This window comes from Pezoporus flaviventris, unplaced genomic scaffold (assembly GCF_033815535.1).
Source record: "Pezoporus flaviventris isolate CSIRO_AGI_PZ_B2104156 unplaced genomic scaffold, CSIRO_AGI_Pfla_v1 ptg000002l, whole genome shotgun sequence".
NCBI lineage: Eukaryota > Metazoa > Chordata > Aves > Psittaciformes > Psittacidae > Pezoporus > Pezoporus flaviventris.
Genome location: NW_026892550.1, coordinates 10,885,180 through 10,903,044, shown reverse-complemented (window position 1 = coordinate 10,903,044; position 17,865 = coordinate 10,885,180).

Here is a 17,865-nt window from a genome sequence, read left to right as displayed (position 1 = left end):
CAGTGAAAAACAAGTAACAAATAGTTCAAGAAGTGTTCAGAGTTAACACAGTAAACAGTGAGTTGAGCGCCATACCACAAATTCCAGAAGATTTGATCTCTTTGGCCCAAGCTGTCTACTGGCTCTGTGGATTTCCTGGATCCTTCCCAGGTACCTTCAGTTTTCCATTGTGTCTTGCAAGCATCCCTTTCTACATGGTAAAACAGTTCTGCAGTTTATATTTAAGGCACACACATCTGCAAGGTCTTCACCATTGACCAGAAAGGTAGTGCTTGCTTCACATGAGTCTCCTGTGCCTCAGCTTTTTGAGTCCTTAAAGCCTTGTCACTTCTTAGAATCCAGAATCATGTTAATAATTCTGCTCTGATCCAACTCCCAACTTTTTCCATTTTACTTTCACCTAGGCTGTCTGATATAAGCAAGAGTGATTTTTTTTCCTAACATGAGTCTTACTTTGCCTTGTAATTCAAAATGGACCAGGCACTTAACAGATATATAGGCGAACAAGTCATCTCTACCACATCTTATATATGAACTAAGAAATTGTCACTTACAAGAAAATTCATGAACATATTCAAAAAATTTGAATGCATGTATGTATAGCAGGAAATCATATTTTAGGATATTCCTCTAAGGCAGGTTTTATTAGCTAATAACTATTGCTGCCTAATTTCTTCAGATAAAATTAATTTTTAAAAGATTAATAAAAGAACAGAAGCAAATATTCAGAAAGAGAATTAAGCAAACTTGTTCCTTATTCAGTAAAATATGATTAGGAATATTTCTATGTCTTAATCTGCCTTCTGGAGGGGTGCTTTTAAGACATGCAGTGTATAACTAGGCATTAGTGAATGTAATCCTCTACAATAAAATTTAACAGATAGCACTGTCCCATTCTTTTCAGGATAACTTGGAAACCTGAATAAATTTAGAATTAACAAGTAATATTGCATAGGGGAATACATTTGGCAGAGCTGTCATTAACCTCTTCACTATGGACCAAGGCTAAACAGATGCTTCTCACTTTCAACTATCCCAATATGAACCACCCAGCAGTTTATGGCTGGCAGCAACAGCTGTAGTACAGTTTAGGGGGAAAATCTCAAAAAAAGGCACCAACGCAAGAGTTCTCATCACCTTCTGATTGCTGTAGGAGCCAAAAAAATTATGCCAGCAATTTGTATCAAAGAGCAGTGGCTTTTAATTCCTGTACCAGGAAGAGAGATGTGTTGAAAGTGAGGATAATTCCACACAAGGAGAATAAGGTCAGACGAATACCTATACCTTTCCTGCCCTACTAGAAAGGGTGCAATATCATCTACTGGGCAGTGTTCCCTGCCTAGCATAGAGCAGGCAGCCTCACACTTTGCATTTAGATTAGCAGCTGCCACAAAAAGTCCTTCAAGCAAACCTGAAGCTTCCATTTCCACAAAAGGCGTAGAGAGCTCACTAACCAATAACAAAATATAATACCATTCTGATAATAAAGTGAAAAGATCGAGTCAGCTTCATAGAAAAGGCTAACTACTTCCAGATACAACAAAATTGTTTTTATTGTTGGTATTGTCTCTAAGGAATAACAGTTAACAGGAGTTATTGAGCAGTTGTTTCAGGGAAGAACTCTGCTACTTCTTGCCTCCAGGAAGCCAGGTGTACACTCCTGGGAGTACCAGGAATACCCCTGGGAACAGTATCACAAAACATGTGAACTCACCAGTTTTGCCTGGTAAGGACAGAAATTCCTGGATTTCAGCCTAAGATCCCAGGAGACAACATAAGCAGGGATGAGACTGGCAAGTGAATGAGCACCAGTTCAGAAACATCAAACCTACTGGAATACCTCCATTTCTTAGTAAAAATGGATGCAGGCAGATACTATAAATATTTTATATGTAATTGGCTCTACATTTAACAGTGATTGTAGTGGGGAAGAGTAAATTCTGAATCTTGTCATTCTGAATAAGGACTCCCTGGGAAGACAGGCACTGATTAATGATGCCATCTTCTGAAATCTGAGCCACAGAGTCCTTCAGACTTCAAGAACATTTTAAACTGATTTTATGCATCCTTTCCACTTCACTGAACTCACTGTTTCATTGTGTCACATTTGATTGCAAGAGAAGACTCTAGACCATAACTGGCTGACATTTTTCACGTTTTCTCATTGCACATTCACATAACATTTGGGGTAAATTGTATTTTTGAGCAGGAAATTTTATAAGAAGGCAGTAGTCACTCAGATCGAATATACTTGCCATTGCTATTTATGCTTCTAAGCTATTTTCAGTTCGCATTTTTGACCTGATCTCATATGTGTCTCACGATGATATGCTACTGATGAGACTAAAATGTATTCTCAGCAAGAAGATAAGCCACCCTTTGACTTCTTTTAGAGAGAGATTCTCACAGCTGGAGCATCTTCATTGTCTAGGAATATTTATAAGTGGCTGAAGAATTCGTTTGACTTACTTAATCAGATCCAAAGTGCAGATGATGGCACTGGAATCCTGATCACTGCAAAAAGCCATCAAGGTTATTGCTAGGGATGAGCATTGGAAATTACAGTCTCTGGCAAAGAGCCCCAGATAATGCTCAAGATGAAGTCCAAGCTTACACTTCCTTTAAATTCATGGCAACTACATTGAAGGAGTATAATAAACTCAGTTGTCTAATTTCTATTTTTATTTTTTGTATTGAGGTTTTCATTTTTACTTTTTTTAGTCATAATCCCTAAAAAGATGCTGGAAAATCCATAGACTTTAATGTCACTGGATCAAATCAATCTGTGTGGACCATCTGCCCATCTCCAGGACAGGGGGAAGAAAAGGTGTGATACTGCAGGCAGAAAATCTTGCTCCATTTGTTCCTCTTGCCTGCAAGTTGACAGAATCACAAAATCCAATAGAAAACACCACATTTCTTCTGAGCACACAGGACAAAGACTTTATTATATAGACATTATAAGGTAGATAAGGTTACAGAGGTTATAGCTCCTACTATACTTGTCTTGTGTGGTAGTTCCTTCTCCCCTTTTAAAGACAAAGTTCTCCCTCCTCATCCAGGATGCAGTCAACCCTGATGCTGTATATATTTGGGAACATGAGAAACAATCCTGATAGATGAAATAGTTCTATTTTTGTCTCCCTAGCTTGTGACAGATTAAATGGATAAAAACACTTAAGACCACTGACAACAAAACAGCAGGCAGAGACCATCAAGATTGGCAGCTGGACATAATATCTATAACCAAATGAAAGAGAAATTGTGTCATCAGCAAAAAGGATACTGAACCTGGCTAACTATTTTCATTGTAACTTCAGTTGAGGATGCACTGCATTGCATGTCCCATCTGTCCACCAAGCACATCCATGCAGGCTGCTAGTGCAATATAACTGTTATTAAATAATTAATTAATTAATATAAGTTAGGCCCTTGCCATGTGCTCTGGAGGCTGCAATCTCAAATCCGGTATCTGCTAGAAGAATGAGTTAAAAAGATTACGGGGGGAGAGGGAGAGAGGAAAGGGGGCAGGGCAGGTACGATACTCGGAAGAAAACAAGACTAATAATGCGGTGAAGCAGATCCTGGTTTGAAACCTATCTAAGCTCTTAACACTAGATGTCGTTGCCACCACGTCTCCCGGGGGGACAGCCGGCTTCTGGTGCAGGGCTGCTTCAGCACTTTGCTGGCAGAAACCCGTCATTTGCAATATTGAGGAATATAAACCTTTTCCTCTTGCTGCTATAAATTCACCTGCCCTTTTCTGTAGCCTGCTTTTAGTACTATCGTTTCAGACACAGACTGGTGCCTGAACGGAGACGGCCAGTCAGGAAAAGACGGTGTGGAGAAGTTTGATTCCTTGGGAAAGTCCCCAATACCCAGCAGGGATGTAACATGCCTACAGCTCTGCCCCTACATTGTGTCTGTGTATATAATGATATACATCAGTAGATATCACCGTCTGTGCACACTGCTGGCAGGAAGGCTGAAAGGGCTTCCCATTGATCCAGTTTCACATGCAATTTTGGTAGGGGGGTACAGGACAGTATCCTCTCTAGTGCCTTCAATTTTTCTGTGGGAGTAATGAAGGACCTTCTTCAGTCATATCAGCATTCCATTGGTTCCTGATTCATTCACATGCAGGGCTAAAGATTTATCATCCTTCGGTGTGGTGACAGGAAAATCTCCCTGCTCTCTGTCATACTGACCCAGATGTAGGTTGGAAATAGTGTCTTAAGGTTGCACCATGAAAAATGCTAGTGAATTAAAACCAGGAAATAATCCTACACAGCTGGGAGGTGGAGCATCATGCTTAGGAGAGGGAAAAATGCCATATTAAATTAGTGGAGCATCCAATTAGCCCAACATCTGTTCTCTAACGAAGTTTTTCTAAGAAGGTAGAAAAGAGTGATGTTCTTGATTATTAGAGAATTACTGATCTACAGGAAATATCACATTGAATCCTCAAGAATTACAAGCTGGAGTTTGCTCCAGTAGAGAGAATTTATATCTTTATAACTCTGGTCTTATGAACCGTAAAATTCTCTTGAGGTATTTAATGATTCTTAAAAACAAGTAACTCCAAGATTTGATTAACTAGATTTTGTACCCTGCAAAGCATTGAAACTCACAGTTTCATACTGCAGTTCTCACCCACCTTTTGAAAAATGCTTCAGTAGAAGGAATTTCTCTAAGGTTAAGTGGTGCATTTCTGAATCCAAATAATCTGAAAAAGAATGCATTTTGTCCAGTTTTGGGTCACCTACTACCAGAAAGGGAGATGAGGCTGAACCCCAGAGGGGGTTCAACAAGGAGATCTCAGGCTGGAGCAGCTGCCTTAACAGGAAGGGCTGAGGGGGTTGTGATTGTTTAGCCTCTAAGAAGAGACAGCGTCAAGGGGGTGGGGGGCAATAGCAGCTTTCAAATTCACAAGCTGCAGTGAGTTTCAGTTCCGTGTTAGTGCAGCTGCCTTCACTTCTGGATAGACGGGCACATGAGAGGGAGCAAGCTCGCCCCCGCTAGTACAGAAACAGAGTGCCATGGCTTTGCTTACTTTGCTGTGCTTTTATCCCTCCCTCTGTGAAACAGGAATAACACAACTCCTTTTTTCACCTTTGTCTATCTGAGCTGCAAGTTCTTTGCCTCTCACTATCAGTGTGTGCCGTACCTAAAGCAGCTGGTCTCTGTTAGGGTTTCTCATCACAGTGATGACACAGATAGATAGTCAAAGTCATTGGAGTGCTCAGTTAAATCTGCAGGAGTGTTTTCAGAGGTTGAGGGCTGCCATCTGCAGTTTCTAGCTATGTTTTTAAGGATTAGAATTTTCATAAATCAGATGTCAACAGAAGTTATTGTTCTCAGACACTGCTGCACCACTTGTAAGAAAAAATCCAAGTTATTTATCATCTGCATAACAGGCATAATCTGTCAGACATCTCCATTTTCAAAGAAATTGTATTGAGACATAAAGCAGACATTCTTTGGCTGTAACTGGATTTCTTAATTCGCCTTTAGACACTTTTCCCCAAAACTGTGACAATCCCATTATGCTCTTCTTAATTTTTCAGAAGGACTTTTTCTTTCATTAATTTATTAATGCTCTTTGATCTACAGGCAGCATTAGCAGAACGGTATTTTGGCAGCAGCTCAAACTGCCTCTTTCATTTCATTATGTTTATTTTTATTCTCAAAATAATCCTTATGTCATCCTGCACATTTTTGTGTAATATTAAATGGTTCCTAAAAAGAATTTTTTATCTTTTGGTTCTCTGATGCTACTGGGTTTGATGTTGACCCACATATAAGGATGCAGTACATTTAACTTTGCTAGAACTGAAGTACTGGCGGTCTTCTTCACTCATTTCTGCAGCTAGGGGAAGCTCCATCTCCACTCCAGCCATGCACCCTGCAACATAACTCTTTCCAGAAAGGTACAAGAGAAACCAACATGGGAACTTCTTTCTTTTCAGGAATGAATCAGCTTAACCAACAGGATTTGCTTTGTTAAACTCTAATTTGCTGCAGAGATTCTGCTTTGCCAGAATGAAATGTCATGGTAGCACAGCTAAACACTTACACTTCTCCCATCCCTAAACAACAACCAGTGGCTCTCATTGAGGATCCTTCTGCTTCATTCAGAGAGGCCAAAGAATGCATTTTCAATGCAATCCAAAATGATGTGTTTTCTTGTGTGGTTCCTGAGAACGTAACACATCAGCCCATGTAATTATGTAGTATGACTGTGGGGAACGCGACTGACCTGACTTGAACACAAGGAAGAAATCCTGTGTTTTCAGACTACTGTGCTTTGCTTCCCAAAATACACCATCAAGATAGTTAGATGCTTTCTCAGAAGTATCTACAGAAGCATGGTTCCTGTGGAAAAGCCCTAGCCCGGTGGACAGAGGGGAAAGCAGTTCCCTCAGATTTACAGTGACCTCATGGCAGAGTTGCTGCTTCCCAAGCACACTCACTCAGTTTAGCATTCTTGATGTTCTCACACCATCTGCATTTCTCAATCCCCGCACTCACGCACAGGCAGTCCTGCTGGGCTGAAGTTAATATTGCATGACTGCTTCCTGAGGAGAAAAGGAAAATAAATTTAAAAAAAAAATAGAAAATCCTTTTATTTTTAGACTATGACAGAGTTCCAGAAAATGCTGGACTCATTTCTACACCAGCTGACACTTGCTATTAACCTCACAAATCTGTAAAGAAACAGTTGTAAAAAGGTTTTTTTTTAATCCTGTATCTCTGTTAGAAAGGCCCTGGGAGTAAGCTGAAACCCAAGTGAGAAGCAAGAGCTAATTCTCCCTGGTGCTTGTTCACCTGTCAGCATTGCCTCTGCCCATTCCCCCAGCGAAGTCAGGCTTTCTGGAACGTGGGAGGCATATCAGATGGTGTCTGTCTACATCAAAGACAAAATAATGCTGTTACACAGAATGTAGAGCTGTTGTGTTTTGGTCCTTTTCAATAATTCTTCCTGGAAAATATGCCTTTACAGTCAGAATATATCTTTTATAAATGCTCCTTTAATAACGGCTAGTCTTCCTTTGGGAAACCACAACCACCCTACTGTTTTCCTTCATTTAGGAAATTAAATATCTATCTAAACAGAGGTTGCTTATGCTTAGAAGTCTTTCAGAATGCTAAGGCAATGCTACAAGGTATCTAGTCTTCAATATATCTCACTGGGTACAGACCAGCTCTATCATTTGAAAGTATTAGCATCTATAGGCAAATTATCACTGTTAAAAGGCAATGTATTCCCAGTAGGCACATGCGCGTGGTGTGTACATATATGACATATATACATACCCAGATGGACAGATCACAGATACAAAGAGCACTCACATAAATACATTGAGAAACCATAGAAAATCTGCCTTTCTTCCTCCTTTCTTTTCAAGACTTGCTCCTCTTCTCTCAAGGCTCCGTCCCCACTGGCAAACCACAGCATCGGTAACTTTCACGCCCCAAGTGTCTGTGCACAACTTGATTGCCTATTTCTTTTCCCAAGCTCAGAGAAACTGTAATGCCTGCTGCCACAAAAATGTCAAAAGGTGTTGTTACGTTTGACTACCTCTATTTTGCTATAATTATTAATGCTGCTTTACAATTCAGTTTTATTAATGATACATTGGGGCAGACTTGTTTTCTATTACTTAAATGCAAACAACCAAGAAGTAAAGTGTTTCCTTATTTTTAGGTTTTGGAAGAGAGAAGTCATACTGCATTTTTAGACTTTGAACATATGCCTGAAGCAAGCCATCACTGCATTCTGGCTTCCTCAGAAATGGGCTTTTGTAACTGTTGTAAGCATCCATCCACCCATCCACCCATCCAGCCAGCCAGCCAGCCAGCCATCCAGCCAGCCAGCCAGCCATCCTTTCAGCCATCCATGCATCCAACCAGCCAGCCAGCCATCAGTCCCCCTTCCCAATTTCTTAGCCATTGTCAGGTTTGACAGAGAATTGTAGTCTCAAAGATGATTAGATTCCTACAAGTTTCACCAGTTGTTCCAGTATTTAAAGGGTGGCTACAAAGATGGAGACTCCCTTTTTACAAGGTGTCGCATGGAAAAGACAAGGGGTGATGGGCATAAGTTACTCCCACTGAGATTTGACTGAACACAAGAGGAAAGTTTTTCACAGTGAGAACAATCAGTTACTGGAATAATCTCCCCAGGGAAATGGTGGATTCCCCAACATTGGAGACTTTTAACATTCAGATGGACAGCGTGCTGGGATTTCTAGTCTAGATCATGCTTTGCCTAGAAAGGTTGGAACAGTTGATCCTTGAGGTCCCTTCCAAGCTGGTATTCTATGATTCTATGATTATGATTCCATTTCCATGAAACCTGTAGGAACATAATTGTTTTCAAGGGAGAGGAAAGCAACCTAAATTAGTGTCCCTTGAGGAAAAGCCTCACCCAATACAAACTCAAGACTCTTCTGTTTCCTCTGCCAAAACCCAAACAGCATCAGCACAACCCCATACTGCATACAGATGTACTTAAGTAACGTATGAAAGAGACTCTACATGGCAGTAATGGTTAGCTATTAAGTGAAGGTTACTGGAGGCATGACAAGTGTGAAGAATGTCACAGGGGACAGCAGGAGAATCCTGATACAGTACAGTGTGAGAAGTGTACAGAGAGTACACTAAGCCTGAGAAATCCGGCATTACTAGTTCCATCATTAATGCAGTAAGTTGTTCTTCTCAGACTTTAGTATAGCAAGTATCTCTGTTTTCCTAAAGAGACTAGGACTTCAATCTTGCCATTTGAGGAAACGCTCTAATGTCTGAATTTCCACTTCAGTACACAAAAAGGGCTCTGTACTTGTGCTGCCTGAGCTGGGATGCCTCACTAAAAGCAGAAAAAAGAGCACTTTGGATGACCAAGCTTGCCCGAAGTGTGCCTTGCTTCGTTGCTTATATTCTTCAAAACTGAACCATCTTACTGAAGACACTACATGCATAAGTGTGTTGCCATAGAACTTCTGGAAAAAAAAAAAAACAGTAATCCAAATTTCAAAGGTCCTTCAGTACACATAAAAAATTGAATAATTTAATATGAATTTATGGAAGGTTTTTCTTACGTGTGCACATAAAGCATTCTGTAGTAAAATCAAAATTGTGTGCTGTTTCATGATTACTTACAAGTTACTGCTTCTGCACTGCTGTGAACGAACAGCAGCAATCCTGTGCACAGAGTCTGGCAAAGGACCATTAGGATGCTTTCTGAAATTACTAAGATATGAAATGACATTTATGCAAAGAAAGGAAAACAAGGAGACTTGCACAGCTCAGAAAGATGGGTTTATTAGTCAGTGCTTATTCATGCACTGACTAATGTGAGATGTCACTTGTACAGAACCAAATGCCTCCGCAGCCTGCAGCATTGGAGGCCCACAGGTGGTCTCCAGACAGTGACAGTCCTCCCCTCGGGGTCAGAAAATATTCTCCTTAAAATATGTTGATATTTTTTACAATGAACAGTTAAAAATTATAGCTAGCCTGTCCCTGAGCAGCAATTGACTTCCCCAGGCAATTCCCTCCCATTCATATGCTGGGAATGATGTGCTGTGTTATGGAGTATCCCTCTAGCTAGTTTAGGTCAGGTTTCCTGTCTCTGCTTCCTCCCAGCTTCTTGTGCCCCTCCTCACTGCCAGAGCATAAGAGACTGAAAAGTCCTTGATCAGGGTAAATGCTACTTGGCAACAAATAAAACATTGGTGTGTTATCAGCATTACTGTCAGACTAGAGCCAAAAGCCAGAAGTGTACTACCTCTTAGGAAGAAAATTAGCTCTATCCCAGCTGAAACCAGGACAAGGGGACGTATAGTGGCTCATGCAACTCTTTGCTCAAAAGCCATATGTCATACAGCTCCATTCTATGCAAATTATAACAAGACTCAAAAATATTGTCCATTGTGACTCTGAGGTTCACAGAGCATGTATAAAAACTTTGACTAGAAACCACCCTCTGTTAATCATACTTCTACTCTCCTGTGAAGGTAACTGATTCCTTACATTCTCAATACTGCAGTGTACTTGGCTATGTCAGGGATGTCTCCGTCTTCCCAGTGCTGAGTCCTGCAAAGCCAGATATGCTAAATAATGGCTTTTAGGCACTGAAGTTCACAGTTGAGAATATATCATCAGTGCCCATGGCAGGGGATTGGAACTAGATGATCTTAAGGTCCTTTCCAACCCTAACTATTCTAGGATTCTATGATTCTATAAACTCACTGTTCTACATTGAGAGAACCAGCATCTGAATGATTTAACAATTCTGTTGCCATAAATTTTTTAGAACATAAACCCTCAGTGTTCCAGAAATAGCAACAGTAAAAAAAAAAAAAAATCAAAGCTTTTATCACATAATTTACTGTGGCAGATTGGGATGCATAAACTGGGTAATAAAAGTAATACTGGGTGCCCTAGATTATGGATGCTACATTAAATTTGAAAGTGGGGAGAATGTGTTCTTAGTTGCTTTCCTGCGTGTGTAAGAGCTAGGTACAGCATCATGATGCAAGAATGAATGTTTCCATGCAAGACTAACTCTTGATGCAAAGCCAGATGAAAGTCCATACTTTGAATAATTCAATCATCTTGACATTAAAGCAAGAAAAGTGAATTTGTAAGAACACATAGTGTTATTTATAATACCTTTTTGAATTAAATGGCCAGGTGTATGTACATGCATGTGTCCTTGTGTCTCTGCGTGCAATTAAAAAATGGCTTGCTATAGGGTAAATTGTGTGTTGCTAGAATTTGGTATCTATTGTGGGTTAACTAGAGTTATATGGGCTGACCCCCCCATTGACCAGGGAGGGTTGAACTAAACCATCTCCAGAGGTCCTTTCTAACCTTTACAATTCTGCTATTCTGTGATATTTTATTCAAGTATCACATACAGAATGAAACCTACTTGCTATCGGCTATTTGATATTTAAGATATCATTAAACCCTTGGAAGCAGATTAACTGAGATACAGTGTGAATATACTTTAATGAAGTAGCTATAGCTGCATCCCCTCTTCAAAGCACTTTGCACATTTGTTCAATTTTCTCCACCTGCATCTCTCACTATTGAGCTCTTCACCTGTGTATCCTCAGTAGCAATGCCCCTTGTGTATTTAAATCTCTGTGCCGCTACATGCTGCCCTTTGAATTCCAATTCATGAGCAATTCTCATATAGGAACACATCAGTAGTGTTGTCTTGTAATGAACATGACCCCACACTGGGGTGTAGGACTTTTTTGGTTCCAGTGGAGAGCTTTTCCTAGTGTCTACCAGTAACTTGAGACAGTTATGTAAGCAGGTGTGAGCAGCCAGAAAGGTGACCTGGTTGGAAGGGAAAAACTGACAGATGAAAATGCCTGCGAACATGTTTTGCCATGACAAAAGTGAAGATGTGACCATCTACAGGAAATGTTCTGCATTGTAAACTCAATCATTTCTAGTTTTTTTTTCCTTTTTAATGAGGAATGTCATCTAATGTCATCTAACAAACAGGCCCACAGGACAATCTAGTGCTCCTGCCACTAAGTGCTGTTAAGCCTCCTGCCTAAGAACAACATTAACAATCATGACAAAATCCTCTGCAACATCGAGTTCTCTTTCTAAAAATTCAAAATTGTTCCTTCTGTGATAACATCTGGCTAACATGAGTTGATCAAAAAGATGTATGCCTTCAGTAATTCATAGACATGTCGTCCCACATGTAAACTGATCCAAAAGCTGTTTTCCTTCATTTTCAATTATTACGCAGCCCAAAGATGCTCACAGGTGGCACAACAATCAATATATGACTTGATAAAACAGTTTAATATTTCCCTATGGTGTTTCCATTGCATACACAGATATTGCAGGTGATTACTTTGGTGCAACAACACAGAGACATTTAGGTTTTAACTTCTATGCAAAGACCAAATTCTCAGTGGTTTCAGTGGGAAGACATCAGTTTAAACAGTATTTAGACATTTGATTCCCTTAAGGATGTAAGCCTTTGTCTTTCTATAGCAGATAGATCACCATTACTTGCTGGAGAGTTCAGTGTTGATTTCAGCTTTTGGCTCTTTAGGCGTTGTGAAAGTCATTATATATATCAAGAAATTCTAGGAGAAATTTGGATCATTATCAACTATATTTAGCAATCCACTTTTAAAGCATGAATAACTCCACCATCAATAAACAACTCTATCATAATGTCTGAACACAGATGAATAGAGCTCTGGTGGCCATGTGAAACTTCACAGCTGTATTTAATTTTTGTTTGCCACATAGCATTACATTTTTTGTATGTACATTAAAGCCTTCTGAAACAGAAAAATTTAAAAAAGTTTTCTTTTTACTGCCTAGAAACTATTAAATTTGTGAATCTTTCAACTTTATAGCCCTAAATTTATTGGAAAGACCCTTACTGAATATATTGGTGTTTGGTTAGTAGCATGTTAGAACTACTTGCTATGCAATAGGAGGAGTTTCCTGACATTTAACACATTGAGTCCCCTGAGTATAGTAATTTAAGAAATTGGTTACAAATGGAGTTACTCTAATCTCACTTAAGAAGCTTCCCGGTTAAGAAGCTTTGATTCCCCTTCCTGTGGGGTCATCTTGGCAGACTCTACTTAAAAATCAAGCTCAGAGAAGCTCATGGAAAACAGAGATCTCTTAAGACTACCTAAATAGTTCAGAATCAGATTTTCACAACATGAAAAATGACACCAACCTGACTATAGCTCATTTCAACACTGTCCTTGTAAATGTTGTGATACTAAGAGTTCCCTTTGTTAGACTGAGTAATCCCCCATGTAAATGAACATTTTGGTGGTTATATATTGGAGCTGAGAAAATGGCACTTCCATAGTTTTTAGTATTGCTCTTTGGATTAAACCTTTTTCTGGATATATCATCATATCTTCTTTACTACGCTAATTTCAGTAGTTCCCTGTAGTTAGAGGAATTATTCTGTGACACTACTGCTTTTCTGAAGTCTTTTGCCTCTCTTTGTTCCTCTTGCCTACCAGGCTTCTTCCTAATTTGCATATGTCAGTCTTTGTCTGACTCATTTGCTTAATTAAGAGTACAGTTCTGCTCTACTAATGAGAACAAAACCCAACTCGTAAAGAGCTTGTTAATGTAGAATGGAGCAACTGTGTTAGGATTCTAATTCCTGGAAAGCAATCTGTTCTCCAGTGCAAGATTAATATTAATGTTAGGAGGAAGAACCTTCCTATGCCTCAAGAGATAAGAAATATTCCTTATGTTATTAACTATGCTATAGGAACTTTAAATATATACAAGCTACCATCAGAAGGCTGAAGAACAACTTTTGAATTTGGATTCCTTGAGGTAATTACTTTAAGCTGTTTCTTTTATAGGTCTGATTTTTATGGTGGTACACACACACATTCCTCTTAATGGAGGTGAAGGAAAATGCACATATTCACTTCATCTGAAAATTAGGCAACCTTATTTAGACACCTAAACGACATTCCTTAACATTCTCAGCTTTGACAATTTTAGTTTTGATTCAAGCTGTTAAAAATCAGAGGACACCAAATCCAAGCAAGCACAGAGAATGGCACAGGAGAACTACTGTACCCCGGAGAGCTGTATTTTAGAATGTGCAATGTCAAATGGCAGGCAAAATTATTTTGGCTCTTACTAATGGCATTAGTGGTATGTTACAGGGAGAAGAGACCAGGTCACCAGCAAAACATAACACCTATAAATGGAGTGTCACATTATCAGCTGCAAAGCTTACATGTAGGAAAGAGCACCACGACTCAAAATAAAATGCTGATGTCAAATTTGAATCCCATATATGGCATCAAGAGCTTCAGCAAATGAAGTACACTGCCCTAACCCTTAGGGGTATCCTAGGTACCTGAATGATAGCTGGATGTCAATGCATGTTTAAAAAGTCTGTATTTGGCCATAATACTGTTTATTCTTTTTTGAACTAGCTAAAACTCTTTGTATGATGAGAAATTTCAAAGATTTTTAGTTGTCTCCAATATACTTTCACATTTCTCGTTATGCTGATAACAGCACTGTAACCATGTCTTTCTTGTCAGACCAAATCAACAATGAACATTTAGAAAGGGATATATTTTGTTTGTAGCTGTTTCTCACTACAGACAGTATACAATACTTCTCCGAGAAGAACAAAAGCTTGACTATTTTACAAGCCATATATTCCTTTTGTTAAGTGTAACATAAGTATGACTTCCGTGAATGGCAGTAGATATGGAAACACTGTTACTCACTGTAACAAATGTATAATTCGTTCTGTTACATGACAACACTGTCTTGTAATCCCAGATGTAACAAAGATCCTTTTCTACACCACTTAAGCTTATTAGGAAAAGGGGAGCTTTAACTGCTCAATGATTTGGCACTTGTGAATTTCCTGATTTAATTTGGTTTAAGCTGGAGGTATAAACATATATAGCTTACCAAGCCTCCATTGCAAAAGATCATGATCGCATCTGATGCAGTCAGGGTAATTTTCAATAACGTAGAAGAGATAGCCCATTACCTATATCATTTGCAGACACCAGTCAAAGCTATATGCTCAAAGACATAGAATTCCCACAATACATTTGAGTAATAATTCACATGGGGGAATTTATGCCTACTTCCAGGTGATGTATACTTCATGTCTTTAATCAGGAAAACAATTGGGTTTTTTTTTCTTAGTTAAGGCAATTACAGATAGCATTCTAATGTATATCTCATCTTCAGTGTTATCTTTGTAAGTGACTGAATTAGTGAAGGAATTCGACTGGAATTTAGTCTGTGGAAAAGAATTGAATGGGTTAATTATACAACAGCCTTCTAACCCTTCTAAATCAATTCCTCTTAATTTCGGTGACTGTCCCCTTAAGAAGATGAAAAGGACCTAACTGCCTCTCTGTAGACAACTTGTATCTGCCTTTGCCTCTGAAATACATTTTTATACTCCTGTGTTGCATTTTTGTACAGTTTAACTTAATCATGTATCAAAATGTCTTCCTTCCCTTTAGCTGTTAATTACTTCGTGATATCCTCAGGTTATTTCTGAGACATTTCCTGACAAGATGGCCAAAATAGGGTGCTACATAACAGACTTATTCTTCCTGTTTTTCTTTTTTTTTTTCTTTCAATTTACGTATCTTTTTCCCTTCCTTTATACAGCTGAGGATATTACAGGTATGTCCTTACATTTTTGTCAATGTTACTGACAAAATCTACCTTTGTTGAGGTAGAATTTAGTGTAACGACACATATCCTTGTATTACTAATAGCTCCAGTTAAAGTTGTATTGATTTATATTGATTCAAGCATAAAAGAGGGATATAGCTTCTGGAGAATGGGGATCAAACCCAGTATTTTAGCAGATAAATCTGTATTTCAGGGTATCTGAACTTAACATTATGTATCTTGAAAAAGAGCACAGAACTTTGGCCTCTCCAGAAAATTCCTCATATGATTCTCTGCCTGAAGTGCCAATACCTTTTACTGGCTTTTTAGGGCTCCCACAGTTCTTTTCAACACACAGAGGTCATAGACAGAGATTCTGCAATCATTTCCTATTGCTGGGGCATGTGAAGTGCACAAATGGTTACTGTTTCAAACGCCTCATGTCATTCAAACTTTCCCTCATGTTTTCCCTTGGCTTTCTGACAAAGCTGAGAACCTTTAAAAAAGAAATAACCAATGGTTAGCTCTGTAACAGCTGAAACAAATCTGAAACTGTATTGCTGATTTTGTAATGCTAGGGTATTTATCTTGCTGGTATTGGTAATAATACTTTATTAATAATATATAACATCTAAAGAACCTACATATTGACATCTGTCATTCTAAAGTTGTCATAATAGCAGCAGATGATGTGTAACAATTCACATTTCAAACTTCTTGTTCCATTTCTGTTCGACTTCTCAGAAGCAGTTTTCACCATTTAGACCCCAAAATCTGAGATATTTAAACCAGCTTCAGCCTGGGGGAAAAAAAAACAACTCACAGCACAAAGAAGTATTTTATTTAACATTCCTTTTAGAAAAGCTGATGGCTACTCCACATCAGACAAAACTTGTGTATAAATGCTATGCTATGCTAAGTGATGTGGAAATACCAAAAGACTGTGAAGTACTTTCTAAGGAGTTGTTAACATGTGCCCCAGGCTATACTGCTGAGTTGCAAATTTAAGGGGGGTGTTTTCATCAGTATTCGAGTCATATTTTGGTAGTGCATAACATTAGCATTCAACCCTAAATACCTGAACAACATCTCTAATATCACGTGCCTAATGATAGACATCTACATCCCTGAAGAACTGAAGCTGCAGGTTATGAGTCTTCTGGAATAGAAATTAATCATTACGTATTTTACAAGGCGCTATATGGATCTGTGACCAACTAAGTAAAAGTAACATTTGGGTATTCTTTAAATCAACCTAATATTAAGTCCATGTTGTCACCATGTAATTAATGCTATAAAGATGAAGCACATAGGCTAGCAGGTAGCACACTCACACTCTTCAAAAAGACATAGTGAAACTTGGCTTTCCAAAATATAAAGGAACACCTTAATATGTGCCAAGCACAAGCCCAGAGGTGGAAGCATTTTCTGGCAGGTTTAATATGATGGAATGAAGCAGCTACCACTTGCTGCCCACCTTTCTGCCAAAGACTACTATCTCCATAGATACACTGGTGTAAACTGACATTGGGCGGACAGATCCCCACGCAGTCATTCAAGAGAAGAGCCCCACAGCAGCTGGAAGCAGCCACTTCTGCAACTATCCCAAAGAAATCTGCCAACAAATGCGAGTCAGCTGTGATTCCCCAAGAGGCTGAGCACTTGCAGCTTGCCCTGGCTGAAATCTCTGTTCAAACATCAAGACTGTTAAGCATGAGGACAGTTGTGGAAACATGAAAAAGACTTGCTCGCCAAATTAATAAAAATTAAGTCAACTCTTTACAGGGGGAAAGTAACAATCCATCGATTCCATCCCCTTCTATGAGCTAAAAAATGGAACACTCCTGGAACACCAGGAAAACAAGGAGTTTTACCAGTCTACCTCAGATTTGGATATCTAGCCTCTTAAGTACTTGAGGCACCTGAAAAGAAATAAAAATCACTTCTGAAACTCTTGACTTCACATTTTTCACAGGAGTATCTGTAGACATGCTTGCTACTTCCAAGCCTAGGCCATTAGGTGGATATTTATGAGAAGCTAATGAATAAGAGATCTGTAATACATTAGCTACATCATTGCAAGTCACTATCAAACTTACACTAAAAATCTCAGGATGTAAGCAAAGTTTAGTGCTGTAAGAAAATACAAAAGCAACCCTTACAGGGAAAGAAAGTATATTCTATGAACTAATGTAGCCAAAAACATGTAAACATGATTCTGACCACTTAAGACTTTATTCATGTACATAACAGATAATAGAGCTTTGGTACACAAAACCACCTTATGGCCAATGTAGAATATTTGTTTTTTCATCAGCATGAAATATTGATGTGATACATATAGATTCCTTTATTTTTGAAAAAAAAAATCCAAACGGGTGAAGAAAAAAACCCACTGTTTTTATATGGATAATTTCCTTTTTACAGGGCACATGCCAATCATTAAAGAAAAAAAGAACTCTATGAAGCTACAAACTGGACAAGGGAAAAGCCCGAATCTGTACAGTGCACAACTGAAAATTACAGAAACCTCTTACAGTAATGCCAACATAGTTGTGCACTGACTTCAATACTCCTTAAGCAGAGTAGCTACACAAGCCAACTCAGGACAGGTTCTTGTGAAATTTCAGCACCCTTTCATCCTGAAATGCCCATACCTGTGTG